The sequence below is a fragment of the Tamandua tetradactyla genome, chromosome 5, assembly GCF_023851605.1.
Source record: "Tamandua tetradactyla isolate mTamTet1 chromosome 5, mTamTet1.pri, whole genome shotgun sequence".
Taxonomy (NCBI): Eukaryota; Metazoa; Chordata; class Mammalia; order Pilosa; family Myrmecophagidae; genus Tamandua; species Tamandua tetradactyla.
The window spans coordinates 9,494,514-9,508,324 of NC_135331.1; the positions used below are offsets into that span (position 1 = coordinate 9,494,514).

A 13,811-nucleotide genomic window follows, 5' to 3' on the forward strand; every position below is an offset into this window, starting at 1 on the left:
CTGAGACATTGAGCTATATGTGCTTCAGCTGGTATTTCCCTGGGACTTTAAGTTGCTCTGTGACACGTCGGTTCCAGAAATGGAGTGCTACAGACCTGAAAGTGAGCATAGCTATATGCAATAACAGTTAAAGTGACTGGAAAAGAGATGAGGCATCAATTAGAGTTTAAAACAAAGCCAACCTGGCTGGGTCTAAGAAAGAGTAGAATACAGTGTAAAAGATGATAATGTATGTACCCTAGACCTTCAGCTACTGTATGAGATCAAAGGCAGAGAGGTTTATTATGGCTAGAACCTAAATTTTCTGTAATACATAATTTAAATCAACCTATGTGGATAGCTCATTTAAACCCAAACTCCTGGAGTCCAGAATGGGAATGAGGCCTTGGAATTCTGCATAGTTTAATGTAATACCAGGATATACTTCAGACTATGGAGGGCTGCTAATTTAAAAAGTATTGGTAGAATTCCCTTGAGGATCTGAAGGGGGAGAATATATATATATTCCCCCCCCCACTCTCTCTCTCTCTCTATATATATATAGAGAGAGAACTATTAAACTCTCTCATCTGGGAAACCCTGGGTACCCTCTCAACCATTGGGGATTCCCAAGAAAATAGGCCAAGCCCTGGATTTTGTTTTAATTATTTATTTTTTTATTGATACATGTTATATATTCACATACTATGTAATTATTCAAAGCGTACAATCAATGGTTCACAATGTCACCATATAGCTGTGTATTTATCATCACAATAGATTTTTTCTTCTTTTTTGTGAAAAATAACATATACACAGAGAAGCAATAAATTTTTAAAGCACATTGCAACAATTAGTTGTAGAACAGATTTCAGAGTTTGGTACAGGCTACAATTCCAAAATTTTAGGTTTTTGCTTCTAGCTGCCCTAAGATACTGAAGACTAAAAGAAATATCAATATTATGATTCAGCAATCATATTGATTTTTAAATCCTACCTTTTCTGCATGACTCCACCGTCACCTTTGCTCTTTCTCCCACTCCTTAAGGGTATTTAGCAAGCCCTGAATTTTGAGGCTTGCTTTTATCAACTTATTTCTGTAGGAGATAAGCTAAGACTACCTACAGTGAGGCTTAAAAGTTGCTTCCAGGAGACCTCTTTGTTGCTCAGATGTGGCCTTTCTCTCTCAGCCCAACTCTACAAGGAAAATCGTTGCCCTCGCCCCTACGTGGTATAAGTCATTCAGGGGTGAAAATCTCCCTGGCAATATGAGGAATGACTCCTGGGAATGAGTCTGGCCCTGGCACAGTGGGATCCACACCTTCCTGACCAAAATGGGAAAAGAAGTGTAATAAAATAAGGTATCAGTGGCCAAGAGAGATCAAATAGAGTCAAGAGGCTACTCTGTAGGCTGCCCTTATACAAGCTTCAGTTAGAGGTTGCTGATTGCTATGGTTTGCTAAACCCCAACCAGCATCACTTCTGTTGACTCTTCAGAACACCTGAGGCTCGAACTGAGTCTCTATCAAGGTTTCATGCACTAGGCTTGCCTTCCTGGAACATGTAATTCCCAAAGTGTTCCTAGGTCAGATAAATTCTGAATCTTAGAGGGCCCAGCCTCTCCAAAATTATCAGTTAATTAGATTCCCCCATCCTTTAGTGTGGACACCCCGTCTGAACATGAAAAAAGTCAGAACAAAGAGCCCTATAGATTGGGAGAACGGTTAAAGGAGAAGAAGGGGATATAACAGAGAGGATGGAATTTAAGAAATGAGAATGGCTGCTAAATCACTATATTAATAGTCCTTCCACCCTCCAGTGTTTTGGAGCAGCTAGTAGGAAAAACCTGAGATGGTAGAATGGTAGCCCATGGCAAACTCTGGGATCTGTCCTGTAACTACTTGAAGTGTGGTCTGAAAACTATTGCTTTTCTCTGTCTTTGCTTTGTACATGTTATATTATGCAATTAAAAAAAAGTTTAAAAAAATTAGATCGTGTGCTACAGAAAATATAAATTCTGCACCAAATAAACATCTCTCCTTTGGTCTCAAACAGAACTTGAAGTTTTAAGAAAACATAGTTAATATCATCCTTCACCCTGTAGTCTGGCTTACCTTAGTCCTACCCAGATCCTGCCAAGTCCTTTGAGGAGAACCGGTTCTGAGTCTGGGTGTTTAGGTGGAGTTGGCATTTAGGATTGCTCTTTCTTGGCCCAGCCAGGGCTCCGTGGCCTCCTCCCTGCTGACTCAGCCTTCCCTCTTCTTGCTCGCACAGCAGACACCTCTGAGTTTTGGCCTCGATGCTGCCACAGTGGGTCCCCATGCAGGTACACAAAGCTCTCAGCCAGGCATTCCCATCTCCCAGTGTCTAGAGGAGGCTCAGATGTTCTCGTCTGACCCTGCCACATGTCTTCTCACGTCATCACCCTACATCAGAGTGTCCTTCCGGTATCTCGAATGTGGGCTGGGGACAGAGGTGCCTGTTCTGGGAGCCGTTCCCCCTTTCCTCTCCCAGATCCTGCTCTGCAGATCTGCCTTCCTCATGTCTGTCTCTTTCCTTGCTCTCCATCAATTCTACAGGCTTGGAAGGAAAGTTCTGGCTCTTATTTCTCCTGCATCATAACCTCTTTCTTCCCATCTCTAGCCTCCTGGCTTAAGTCTTAATGTTACACAGGACTATCTTCTTACACTACGGCGGAAACCCTATGGTCTTTCCAGGTCCTTGATATTACAAATGGGAGTTAATGGACTGGAAAAAAAATCCGTTCTCACTTGACAGTGACAGAATTTCAAACCATTTTTTTTGGTCCCCTATAAAATCCAATTTTGGATGTCCAAACTTGAATGTTAATTCTTTCTTTGGCTGTTCTTGGGTAACAATTCTACCTCCCCATCTTTCCTGCCTTCTGGTTAGGATGAGAGGAAACAGATACCTGGGCTGTCAAGGGTCAAGGCCAGGTATGAGAAAGACAAGGGAGAAAGAGCCCATTAATAGTGTGTTCAAAATAAGCATTTCCATTAAGCATTTATGCATTTATCTCTCCCTTCCTCATTAAAAAAAAAATCAGTAAACAGTATAGCACACGATACACTGTCATGCACCTTGCTTTTTTTGCTCAATAGATTTCTCCCAGGAAATTCTAATATAGGCCTCACTGATAACCATTAATCTAGTGTCTTCTTAACACATAATAAATATATATCCAGAAATATACTCCCATAGACTGTGATGCATGAAGTCAATTAAATGAACCTGGTACTAAGTAGGTTAAAAACCTTAGTCAATCTGGTATTAAAAATGTTTTAATTGAAATCAGTTGAAAAGTATCTGTTACCTCCAGGATGTAGGCTTGAAGACTGTATTACATTTGCTCATTTTATTTGTTCTTTTCCTTTCAGAAATTATCTAAAGGAGATTTAGTCATTTTAGTTGAATTCAAGCCCTGGCATAGGCTAAAGTTTCCTTGCATACATTTCCTTAGGTTAATAGACAAAACTGAATTTTGGTCTCCGTAGCACAGTTACACTCCAGAGCTAATATAAACCATCCAGCTGTAGACTGAGTACTAGGAAGAGGTGAATCTGCCAGATAATAGAATATTAGAGTTGGGAAGGGCTTCAGGGATTCTCTGCTCCAAACTGTTTCCCAATTTAAAAAATCCCTTCTCCAAAATCTCCTACCTGCACGGCTATCATCCATTCTCTGCTTGACTTTTGTTGAGGACAGAATCAACTTTTGATGCAGCCAGCAGATATTGTTGGCTAGATCAGAACTGCTATATTAACCACTGATTTGACAAATGTCTTGTTTTAATGGATCAAAGTCACAGAATTTCAAAACTGTTAGAGGCAGGAACCTTCTAAGTCATCTTCGCCAACTGGCTCATGACGAAACCATCACACTCAAAGGCCCAGTCTATTAAGAAGCCCTAAATACAGTTTACATCATGATGTGCCCTGCCTTAGATATTTGTTCTTTGTTAAGCAAATGTGTACAAGACCGGTTTTGCTATCACAAGATGCTTCTCTTGAGGAAGTGATCCTATGAATTTAAATTTAGTAGCCTGTTGTTCTCTCATGATTTTGCTTTTTCAAAACTTCCAGGAAGCCACTATCATCAGCCTTGTTTGTTTAAAGCAGAGACAGCAGACAGTCTTAATTGGTTTCAGTGTTAAAATTAACTTTTGGTCCAAAAAATACTCAATGATTTCATCTTGGGTTGCGGGATTTATGTTTTTGTCTCCTTCCTTTTCATGTTAAGGCTCTTGTCTCACTGGGGTTTAGACCCTTTTTGATTTAATAAACAGCACTCGCTCCTTAGCTTTGCAAGGAGGTGTAACACTCCTCAAACATCAGATAGACTTAAATATTTTTCTTGTATCAGGCTTTACAAATCCCTCTGTAAATTTTTAGCAGAGCAGAAATGAAATTGATAAGGGATGTGGTCTGATATAGTTGGCCCACTGCGAACATAAAACCAGTGGAATTCACGGGACAATGATTACTTTGCCTTGTTTTAGTGAACCAGCCAGAAGTAGAAGTCAGGGTTTTGATCACTGCTGTACCCCCCTGCCCATCTGTGTTCCCCCAGCTCCCCCACATCTTGAACACTGCCAGGACACTGCAGGAGTTCAGTAAACATATGCTGAATGAGTAAGTGAAATTAATTTGACTCTGGTTTTCTGAAACAATCTTAATGGAAGTAGCTGTAACTAAACAAATACCATAGTTAAAATGAATTTCTATGCCTTCTTTATAAAGATTGCTTTAATCATTGGGCTATCTCTTAGGAGTTACATTTTGCATGGTTGCCGATCTACCGTGGCTTCGAAATTGAAAAAGAGAGAGAAAGCAAAAGAAAAGTTTTTAATTCAAAAAAGTGTTCTTGTTTTGACTGTTTTTGTTACATTTCTCTATTTTAAAAGCTTTATAAATCCTTACATTTTATAACAGTTGACAATTTACAAAGTACTTTCCAGCACACTATTTTATACAAAGTGTTGTTCTTGAATGGTGATGAGTACCTTCAAGTTTTAAAATCTTTCTAAACGGCAGTGAATGAATTTTAAAACATTATTTTTTGAAATTGTCTCTGGATGTGTGGGCTTATGTGTTTTGTTTTCTTCATTTTGCTTGCTTTACTTTATGTCTTGAACATCTATTGTTCTTTACCAAAAAAAAAAAAAAAAAGTAAAAAGAAAAACATGAAAGGAAAGTCCCCAGTTATTTACAACCTGAAGTCTTACATTCCATCTCTTTGCTATTAATCTACAATGGACCAAGCATTATTGTAGGGCTGATGATATAGTAATGAATCAGTTAATAATCCCTGCCCTCTTGAAATTTACATTCTAGTAGGGATGGGGAAAACTGGGCAATAAAATAAACCTTCTCAATTGCAGAAAACTGTCAGAGAAAAAAATTAAAGAGCTGTTTAGAACCAAACCAGGGACACATCATTTTGCAGAGAATATTCTCTACTCGTTTTGATTGATTCCTTAAGTATTTTTGTTTTTAAAGCAAAGTACTACACGTTCAGGATTTAAAAAAATAAACTACATCGGGGCTTATAATGAAAAGCAATAGTTGTTCTGTCTAGCTCTTCTCTATTCTTAATCCTATTCTCTAGAGACGACCGATTTTTTTGCTTTTAGTTCTTCTGGTGGTAACTTCCATACCTCTAAAAAAATAGTTGTATAATTATGTATCGCCTCTAGACATTATCCACTGACTTTCTGTTATGATGAAGGCGCCTCTCCCCTTAGCACAGGTCTATGCTATTTTAAATTAGTCCTGCTGGTTACACTGTCCATTTAAACAATAGGGTTAAAACTTTATTTTTTGTTCCAGCAAAAGAAACCAGGTATTTACAGCCTCCCCACTTTGCAAAATGAAGATCTGAGAGCCCTTGCCTTACCTCCTATTTCTGCTGCTTTCTTTCCATCTTCCAAAGTCATGTCGGCAGAACTGTACTTGGACTTTTACAAAAGACCTGCATTTAAAACAATGCAGTGGTTTCATCTAACAACTCAATGTGAGCATTTATTTCGAAGTGAGACCCAGTCACTCTGTGAGACCTGGTGAAGTCGAGGCCTTGGTAGAAGGTGCAGAACTAGGCCTCAAGCCCAAAATTTAGGTGGGGGGTGGGTGCCGAACATACATCATCAAATTAATAATGTTTAATGCAACATTTAAAAAATCAAAATTAGTGCAAAATAATCTACAATGAACCAAATAACGTTTTAAATAAAGACAGGCTCAGCAGAGGAAATAGAGGAGAAAAAATTAAAACAGAAGTGTTTGTAGTCACATCCCTCCTTAAAAATAGGGGTTTCTGCCTCCTGCGGCATCTCTGATTAGCTAAGATTGTTAATACTAGAGCTGCAAAGAGTGTTTAGAAAAAGGGGGAAGATGTGCCTCAGATTGGGAATATGGATGCTGGATTTCGGGGGTACCACCACCCTCACATTTTGCAATGCTGAGTTAGGAAGCCTGAACCGAGGGGAGGGGCCGGCAGACAAATTTACTTTGTTCAGAATTTCATGCATTTCTAAAATAGTTCCCTCCCCCAGGCAGACTGGCACTTTGAGGAAAGGTCAGCAAGGAGGTCACCCTCCAGATTATTCTCTTCCCCTGGGGATACAGGAGGAAGCCCCGGGCCCCCCTATCCACCAGAGTCGCAGCAAATCTTGGGCTTCCCTGACAGCTGCAAATTCCTCTGTGGAGCCCCAGAGCTTCAGGGGTTGCCATGGTCCTTGGGAGCGAAATGCTGGCCGCCCGCTGCTGCACCAGCCTGTTTGCTGGCCTCCCCCTGTCCCTTTCAAAAGCTTTTTAAGGAGTTCCCTGGGGGGAGGAGGGAGGACGGGACGTTAACCAGGCCTTGGTCCAAGTGGCTGGGACGAATAAAAGAGGTTTTTCTCAAAGGAATGGCGCTAGTCCCGGGCTTGTTTCAAGGGATTTTTTTTAACCCTCAGTCTTTCCCTGGAGGGGAGGAGTGGTTTTCCCCACGTTTAATTTGCGGTGGGCAGCTCCTTCCAGCGTTTTATTCAGGGATTTCTCACCCTGGGTTTTTTTTCCCTGGCGTGAAGCGGTGGGCACAGATGATTCTCCCCAAGCTTCATCTGCAGCGGGTAGCTCCTTCTGGCTTATTTCAGAGGATTTCTCACCCCGGGTCTGGCGGGAAGGAATCTGGGAAAATGAATCAACCCCACATGAACGGGCTGCGGTCAAGATGGAATAGGGTAAAAAAAAAAAAAAAAAAAGAAAAAAGGAAAAGATTGAATGGAGTGATCAGGTGTGACTTTGCAAATTCTAGGAACGCTTGGGAAATGCCGTGAAGCCCCTCGGAGCAGGCCTCCCGGTTTTCCCTCACACCGTCCTTCCTCCCCGTCCCCGCCGAGGCCGCAATCTCGGGGGTGGGGGGGGAACGGCGGGCGCAGGGGTCTGGAGCTCGCCCCCCCGGATGCACACAAAGAGGCGGCGGCGGGCGGCGGGGGTGGGGGGGAGCCGGGGCGGGAGCGGCGGCGGCGTTTTCTCCCGGCCGCGCGCGCCCGCCCGACCCCGCGGCGGCGCGTCACGCTCTCCCCCGCCCCGAGCCGACGAGCCGGGAGGCGGGAGGCGGCGGCCGCTGCTGCTGCGGCAGTGGGGCAGGTGGCGGCGAGTGGCGGCGACTGGCGGCGTCCGGAGACGGCGGCGGCCCGGCCAGCGGTGAGCGGCCCTCTCCCCTTCCCTGTCCCCTGCCTCGCCTCCCCCCCAGCCCGGCCAGCTCCCGCCCGGCCGGCCGGCTCGGGGCGAGGGGCCGGGGCCCGCGTGCCGGGGACGCCCCCGAGGCGCCCCTGCGAGTCGCGGGCCGACGGCCGTGGAGGCCGGGGGTCCCTCGGGTGCGCCCCCACGCCCCGGGACCGGAAAGGTGGCGGGCCCTGTCAGCGCGGAGCCCGGGCCTTCCCTTCCTCCGTCCGCCTCAAGATGGAGCTTGGACTCCTTGCCCCCTGCGCCGCCCCAAGAGCGGCTCCCTCCTCGGCACCCCTCGCCCGGCCCCTCCGAGGAGACTGGGGTCGGCCGGACCCCCGGGAGGCCGAGGCCGGGCGGGACCTGTTGCCCCCCCGGGCGCTGCCGCCCGGTCGCCCGAGCCTTACTCAGGCCTTTGGCACCCGGTGCCGGCAGCCGGAATGGAGGGCACCGTGGCCGTGGTCTCCTGGCTGGCCCCGGCTGGCCCCCTGGCCTCTTTGGCCGGGGCTTTTGTTTCTGTCCCCGGTGGGGCTGTGACCCTTGGAGAAGGTGGGTGGGCAGAGGTGCGCAGATGCCGCCCGGATTGCAGAAGTAACCCCGCTGCCCTGTACCCCGAGCCTTGCGCCGCGGCAGGAGCTTGGATCGGAAGGCGGATGACACTTGTTCAGAGGTTATTTTCAAAGCGGAGCCTCCCTATTTCCGTAATTTCGGGATCTTGTACTCCAAAAATCTGATTTCGATTTGGGGGCAAACCCTGAACTCGGCTGTACTTCACTTCGTGTGGCTTTTCCATCTGGCAGGAAGCGAGCACCACCCCCTCCTCCCTTGCCAACCCCACCTCTTTGGCTCGAAGAAATTGCACATGAAGGCTGTAATCGTTTTAGATGCTTGTTTTTAGCAAAACTTGGGCACCATATAGTATATTTTAGTAGGAAGGTAGAGAAAATTCAGTTTTTTGCTTGTTTTTAATTATTACTATTTTTTGATTGAACAGCCTCGCCTTCTCCTTCCTCTTTTAGAACAGTACAGGGCCCAGCACAGTATTAGTGTTTCTGCTGATGCTAAGGTTAGGATTCTGGTTGTTGTTATTTCTATTTTACTATTATTACTACTATTCCATTATAGTATCTACTAGTCAGAAGCCCAGACGTGTTTGCCTTTGCGGTGTGACGATAACCCTTTTGCCAGAAGCCTTAGGTATGTTGTTCCTCAGCTTTGGGGCATTTTTCTCTGGAAACGATAGCAATTAAGGGCAATTTACTGTGGCTAGGCGCTAGGCAAATTTTTTATGTGTTTTGTCTCAGTGAGATAGGCGCTATCATTATTCCCATTTTACCAAAGAGGCATAGAAAGGTCAGGTAATTTGCCCAGGGTCACACGGCTAATAAGCACTGGTACCAGGATTTGAACTCGGGCATTATGACTGGTTGCTTAGTTATTAAATTAATATAGTGAATCTGTGGCAAAGAGCAAGGTTAGCCTTTACCAGAGCAAAGGAAGCGGGTGACTGCTTGGCCAGGGGCTCCTCCTCTGTTTTTGAGATTCAGAGAAAACCTCTCTTAGGCATCCCCCTAGCCTAGTTCAGACTGGTGAGAAGTGAAACTGGGAGGAACCTGGCATAGGTATTCTGTCTGCTAATGAAAATCTTGCCTTTCCTTATTTTTTTGGAACAGTTTAGCTTGAGCTCCTAATTATCCTTGAGTTCTTGTCCTTAAGGAGTTTAGAATTTGGTGCCCTTCTTATTTTTGTACCCAGTGTTTAACATGGAGTCTTTCACACTCCTTATAATTCATAAATGTATGTGAACTAACTCATAATGATTGACTCTAGCTTTTTAAATACTGCCTCTGTGGGAATTCTAAACCCTGTGGATGGTGTGTAATAGTTGAATTGCTCCTCCTATAATACCCACACGAAGAAAGGCACCTGCGAATTTGTCACGTATTGGCTGCCTGGTGTTAATTATTTACAGATACATTTCTGATCTTCCCAGAATATATACATACCAAGGGCGGGGACTTTGTTTTTCACATGATGGCACCCTCTGCAGGGTTCTGCAATATCAGGTGCTCAGTAAATATTTACTCTTGAGTTAATTGAAAATGTGAGGTCCAGGAATTGCGAGATTTTTATAGTAGTAAAAACTAAAGAAAAAACAGGAAGGTAGTATGGTAAAGCCACAGGAAGATGGGCTTAATATTTGTTAATGTTAAAAGAAAACTTTGTCTGCACAGTGTGAACAAAAGTGAGACTTTTCACCTCATTTAGCTTTGTACTTTGTCCAAATTATCAGCTCCTTTCTTCCCCTCCTTGTACAAAGGAGGTAGAAGGTTGAGTGTATTTTTCTCTGATACAAAAAGTGGACAATGTTGTTTATTATTCATGGCAAGCCTATAATTTGCCTTTACAGTATGATTTGAAATGTGATATTCTCCCAGAAGACAACTGGGAACTGTGGTATACCTGAATCTGTAATTAGGTCTAATTCGGTATTTACTCAACAAACGTTATTGAGCACCTGCAGTGTGTCAGATGCTATTCTAGATGTTGGAGGTAACAGCAGTGACTACAAATACACAAAAATTCCGGCTTTCTTGGGACCTCTGTAGGAAAGGCAGAATTAAGTAAATACAATTTTTAGTATGTTAGAAAGTGATAAATGGTAAGAAAAAAATAGATCAAAGAAGGGGAAATATGCTTTGGGGAGTAAAGGTTGAGGTAATGGAAATTTTAGGGTGACAAGAGAAAACCTGACAATTTGACTTTGGAGCTGGAATAAAGAAGTGAGGAAATGTAGATCTTAATGGGAAAAGCTTTCTAGGAAGACGGAATAGCAAGTACAAAGGCCATGAGGTGGGAGCCAGGGGAGGGGCCAGCTAGAGTTAGAGTCCTTAAAATACGTATTAACATATTTAAAAGTAAAAGCTAAAGAATTATTTTATGCCATATTATTAATGATTTTGATGACAAAAATAATAAAGATGGCACCATCTATTCATTGGCCTAGCTGTGAGCCAACATGCTTATGTTTTCTCCCTTACTCTACATAATACTGCCATGGGATAGTATTATCTCTAGGTAATATTGGGATAACTGAGGCACAAACAATTTCAATAATTTGCCCCAAATGCCACACAGTTAATGAATACAGAACTTGAAATTAAACCCTTTTTGTTATTTTAAGGATCGCAAAGGTTAAGCTGGAAATGGAACCTAAGTAAGTGGCTGGCAGAAAGGCCAACCGTACTACTTGATGTTCAGGCTCGATATTGAGTGTGTACTTTCCTTTTTTTTTTTTTTAAATTAATTAAAGAAAAAAAAGAAATTAACACAACATTAAGAAATCATTCCATTCTACATATGCAATCAGTAATTCTTAATATCATCACATAGATGTAAGATCATCATTTCTTAGTACATTTGCATCGATTTAGGAAAAGAACTAGCAAAACAACAGAAAAAGATATAGAATGTTAATATAGAGAAAAAATAATAATAATAATAGTAAAAAGAAGAAAATGTAAAAGAAAAAAAAAGACAAACAAACAAACAGACAAATAAAAAAACCTATAGCTCAGATGCAGCTTCATTCAGTGTTTTAACATGATTACAATTAGGTATTATTGTGCTGTCCATTTTTGAGTTTTTGTATCTAGTCCTGTTGCACAGTCTGTATCCCTTCAGCTCCAATCACCCATTATCTTACCCTGTTTCTAACTCCTGCTGGACTATGTTACCAATGACATATTCCAAGTTTATTCTCGAATGTCGGTTCACATCAGTGGGACCATACAGTATTTGTCCTTTAGTTTTTGGCTAGACTCACTCAGCATAATGTTCTCTAGGTCCATCCATGTTATTACATGCTTCATAAGTTTATCCTGTCTTAAAGCTGCATAATATTCCATCGTATGTATATACCACAGTTTGTTTAGCCACTCGTCTGTTGATGGACATTTTGGCTGTTTCCATCTCTTTGCAATTGTAAATAACGCTGCTATAAACATTGGTGTGCAAATGTCCGTTTGTGTCTTTGCCCTTAAGTCCTTTGAGTAGATACCTAGCAATGGTATTGCTGGGTCATATGGCAATTCTATATTCAGCTTTTTGAGGAACTGCCAAACTGCCTTCCACAGTGGTTGCACCATTTGACATTCCCACCAACAGTGGATAAGTGTGCCTCTTTCTCCGCATCCTCTCCAGCACTTGTCATTTTCTGTTTTGTTGATAATGGCCATTCTGGTGGGTGTGAGATGATATCTCATTGTGGTTTTGATTTGCATTTCTCTAATGGCCAGGGACATTGAGCATCTCTTCATGTGCCCCTTGGCCATTTGTATTTCCTCTTCTGGTAGGTGTCTGTTCAAGTCTTTTTCCCATTTTGTAATTGGGTTGGCTGTCTTTTTGTTGTTGAGTTGGACAATCTCTTTATAAATTCTGGATACTAGACCTTTATCTGATATGTCATTTCCAAATATTGTCTCCCATTGTGTAGGCTGTCTTTCTACTTTCTTGATGAAGTTCTTTGATGCACAAAAGTGTTTAATTTTGAGGAGCTCCCATTTATTTCTTTCTTTCTTCAGTGCTCTTGCTTTAGGTTTAAGGTCCATAAAACCGCCTTCAATTGTAAGTTTCATAAGATATCTCCCTACATTTTCCTCTAACTGTTTTATGGTCTTAGACCTAATGTTTAGATCTTTGATCCATTTTGAGTTAACTTTTGTATAGGGTGTGAGATATGGGTCTTCTTTCATTCTTTTGCATATGGATATCCAGTTCTCTAGGCACCATTTATTGAAGAGACTATTCTGTCTCCAGGTGAGTTGGCTTGACTGCCTTATCAAAGATCGTACTTTCCTTTTTGAATGTATATATTTGGCATCTCTGTTCAACCCCTTGAGTCATCCTAATTGACATTTGCATATCTAGCCTTTTCCTAGAATAATGTACCTGGCAGGAAAGCCCTTAGTAATAAAAGTTGCATGGGTCCAAATTTATGTTTGGTGTAAACCTTTACCTAAGTGTCTTCAGTCTTAATTGGAAACTAATGACAGTATTAGCTGATATGAATTTTTTCATGTAGCTGTTTAGGGAGTCTTTAAATCATTATATTGTCATATATTTTTAATATCCATCGTATATTGTTTCCCATCTAGGTGGAACTGAATTAAATCAGCATTTGAGTTTCAGTTTTAGGGGGAAGCATATTGACTGATGGTGCTATATCAGAGTTTTAAGCAGAGTAACCTCTTCAGGTTCCACTCAGTGGAACAGAGGATGACTTTGGGGTGGGGAAAGTAGGCTGGCAGACTGTAATTAGCCAACTCTGAACTTGGCCGGCACATGTGGGTTAATATCCTGGACCTGGCACCAAGTACCAAGGAATCTTGGCCACAATTAGTAACGACCTTGTCTTTTTTAAAATCTCCATCTGGCACTTCAGAAGGACAGATTCCACTAGCACTAACTCAATGGGTGGGTCTGTTTTTTAGTTGTTTACCTTATTGTGGTCCAGCAACAAAGTATGAGAACTATTCATTGAAAAATCTTTCCTGACCTTGGAATGAAATGAGTAAGCAGTCATATTACAGAATCCGTGTTGGGAATACTACCAGTAACTCATTTCTTGGGGAAATGTATTCTTGTTTACCTCTTCTTGGGAATCCTAATGATACTACGGAAAAACATTTTGCTGCCATAATGCTGTACATAAGTGTAAGATCTAATACAAATTCTGACTTTGAATTAAATTGCTATTTGTACCCCTTGCTTATTTTTATCTAAGTATAGCTTGAATTAGATCCCAGTTTAAGTCTGTCCATTTTCACATTTGAAATTGCTGAGTCCTTGATTTATTGTTTCTTCTCTGAAGGGCCTGAAGATCCAGATGTTCAGGATGTGCAAATCATCCAAAATTTGCATTTGATGCATAAAGGGAAGACAACTTTAATTTTGTTTCTGAGTCTACAGATCTCTTCTTATAGTTTAATACACTGATATATTTGGCTTTTTTAGGGAGACTTTAAACCATTATAGTCTTTTATATATGTATATAAAAATATATATATATAATTTTTTTTTGATGCTGTATGATGAGGGTCACAT

The 13,811-nt window shown here is 42.1% G+C and overlaps 2 protein-coding genes across 4 annotated transcripts in view; one reads left to right on the forward strand and one right to left on the reverse strand.

The window, feature by feature from the left end:
• Nucleotides 1–13,811, reverse strand: part of KNTC1 (kinetochore associated 1) — a 172,055-nt gene that overhangs the window by 141,218 nt on the left and 17,026 nt on the right. For both annotated transcript variants that reach the window (XM_077159714.1, XM_077159713.1), the window contains 2 exons: nucleotides 7,040–7,166; nucleotides 5,896–5,970 (listed from right to left, as the gene is read on the reverse strand). The gene's annotated coding sequence lies outside the window, so the exon portion shown is untranslated. The remainder of the gene's footprint in view (nucleotides 1–5,895; nucleotides 5,971–7,039; nucleotides 7,167–13,811) is intronic.
• Nucleotides 1–13,811, forward strand: part of ZCCHC8 (zinc finger CCHC-type containing 8) — a 91,819-nt gene that overhangs the window by 44,557 nt on the left and 33,451 nt on the right. The window lies entirely within an intron of this gene.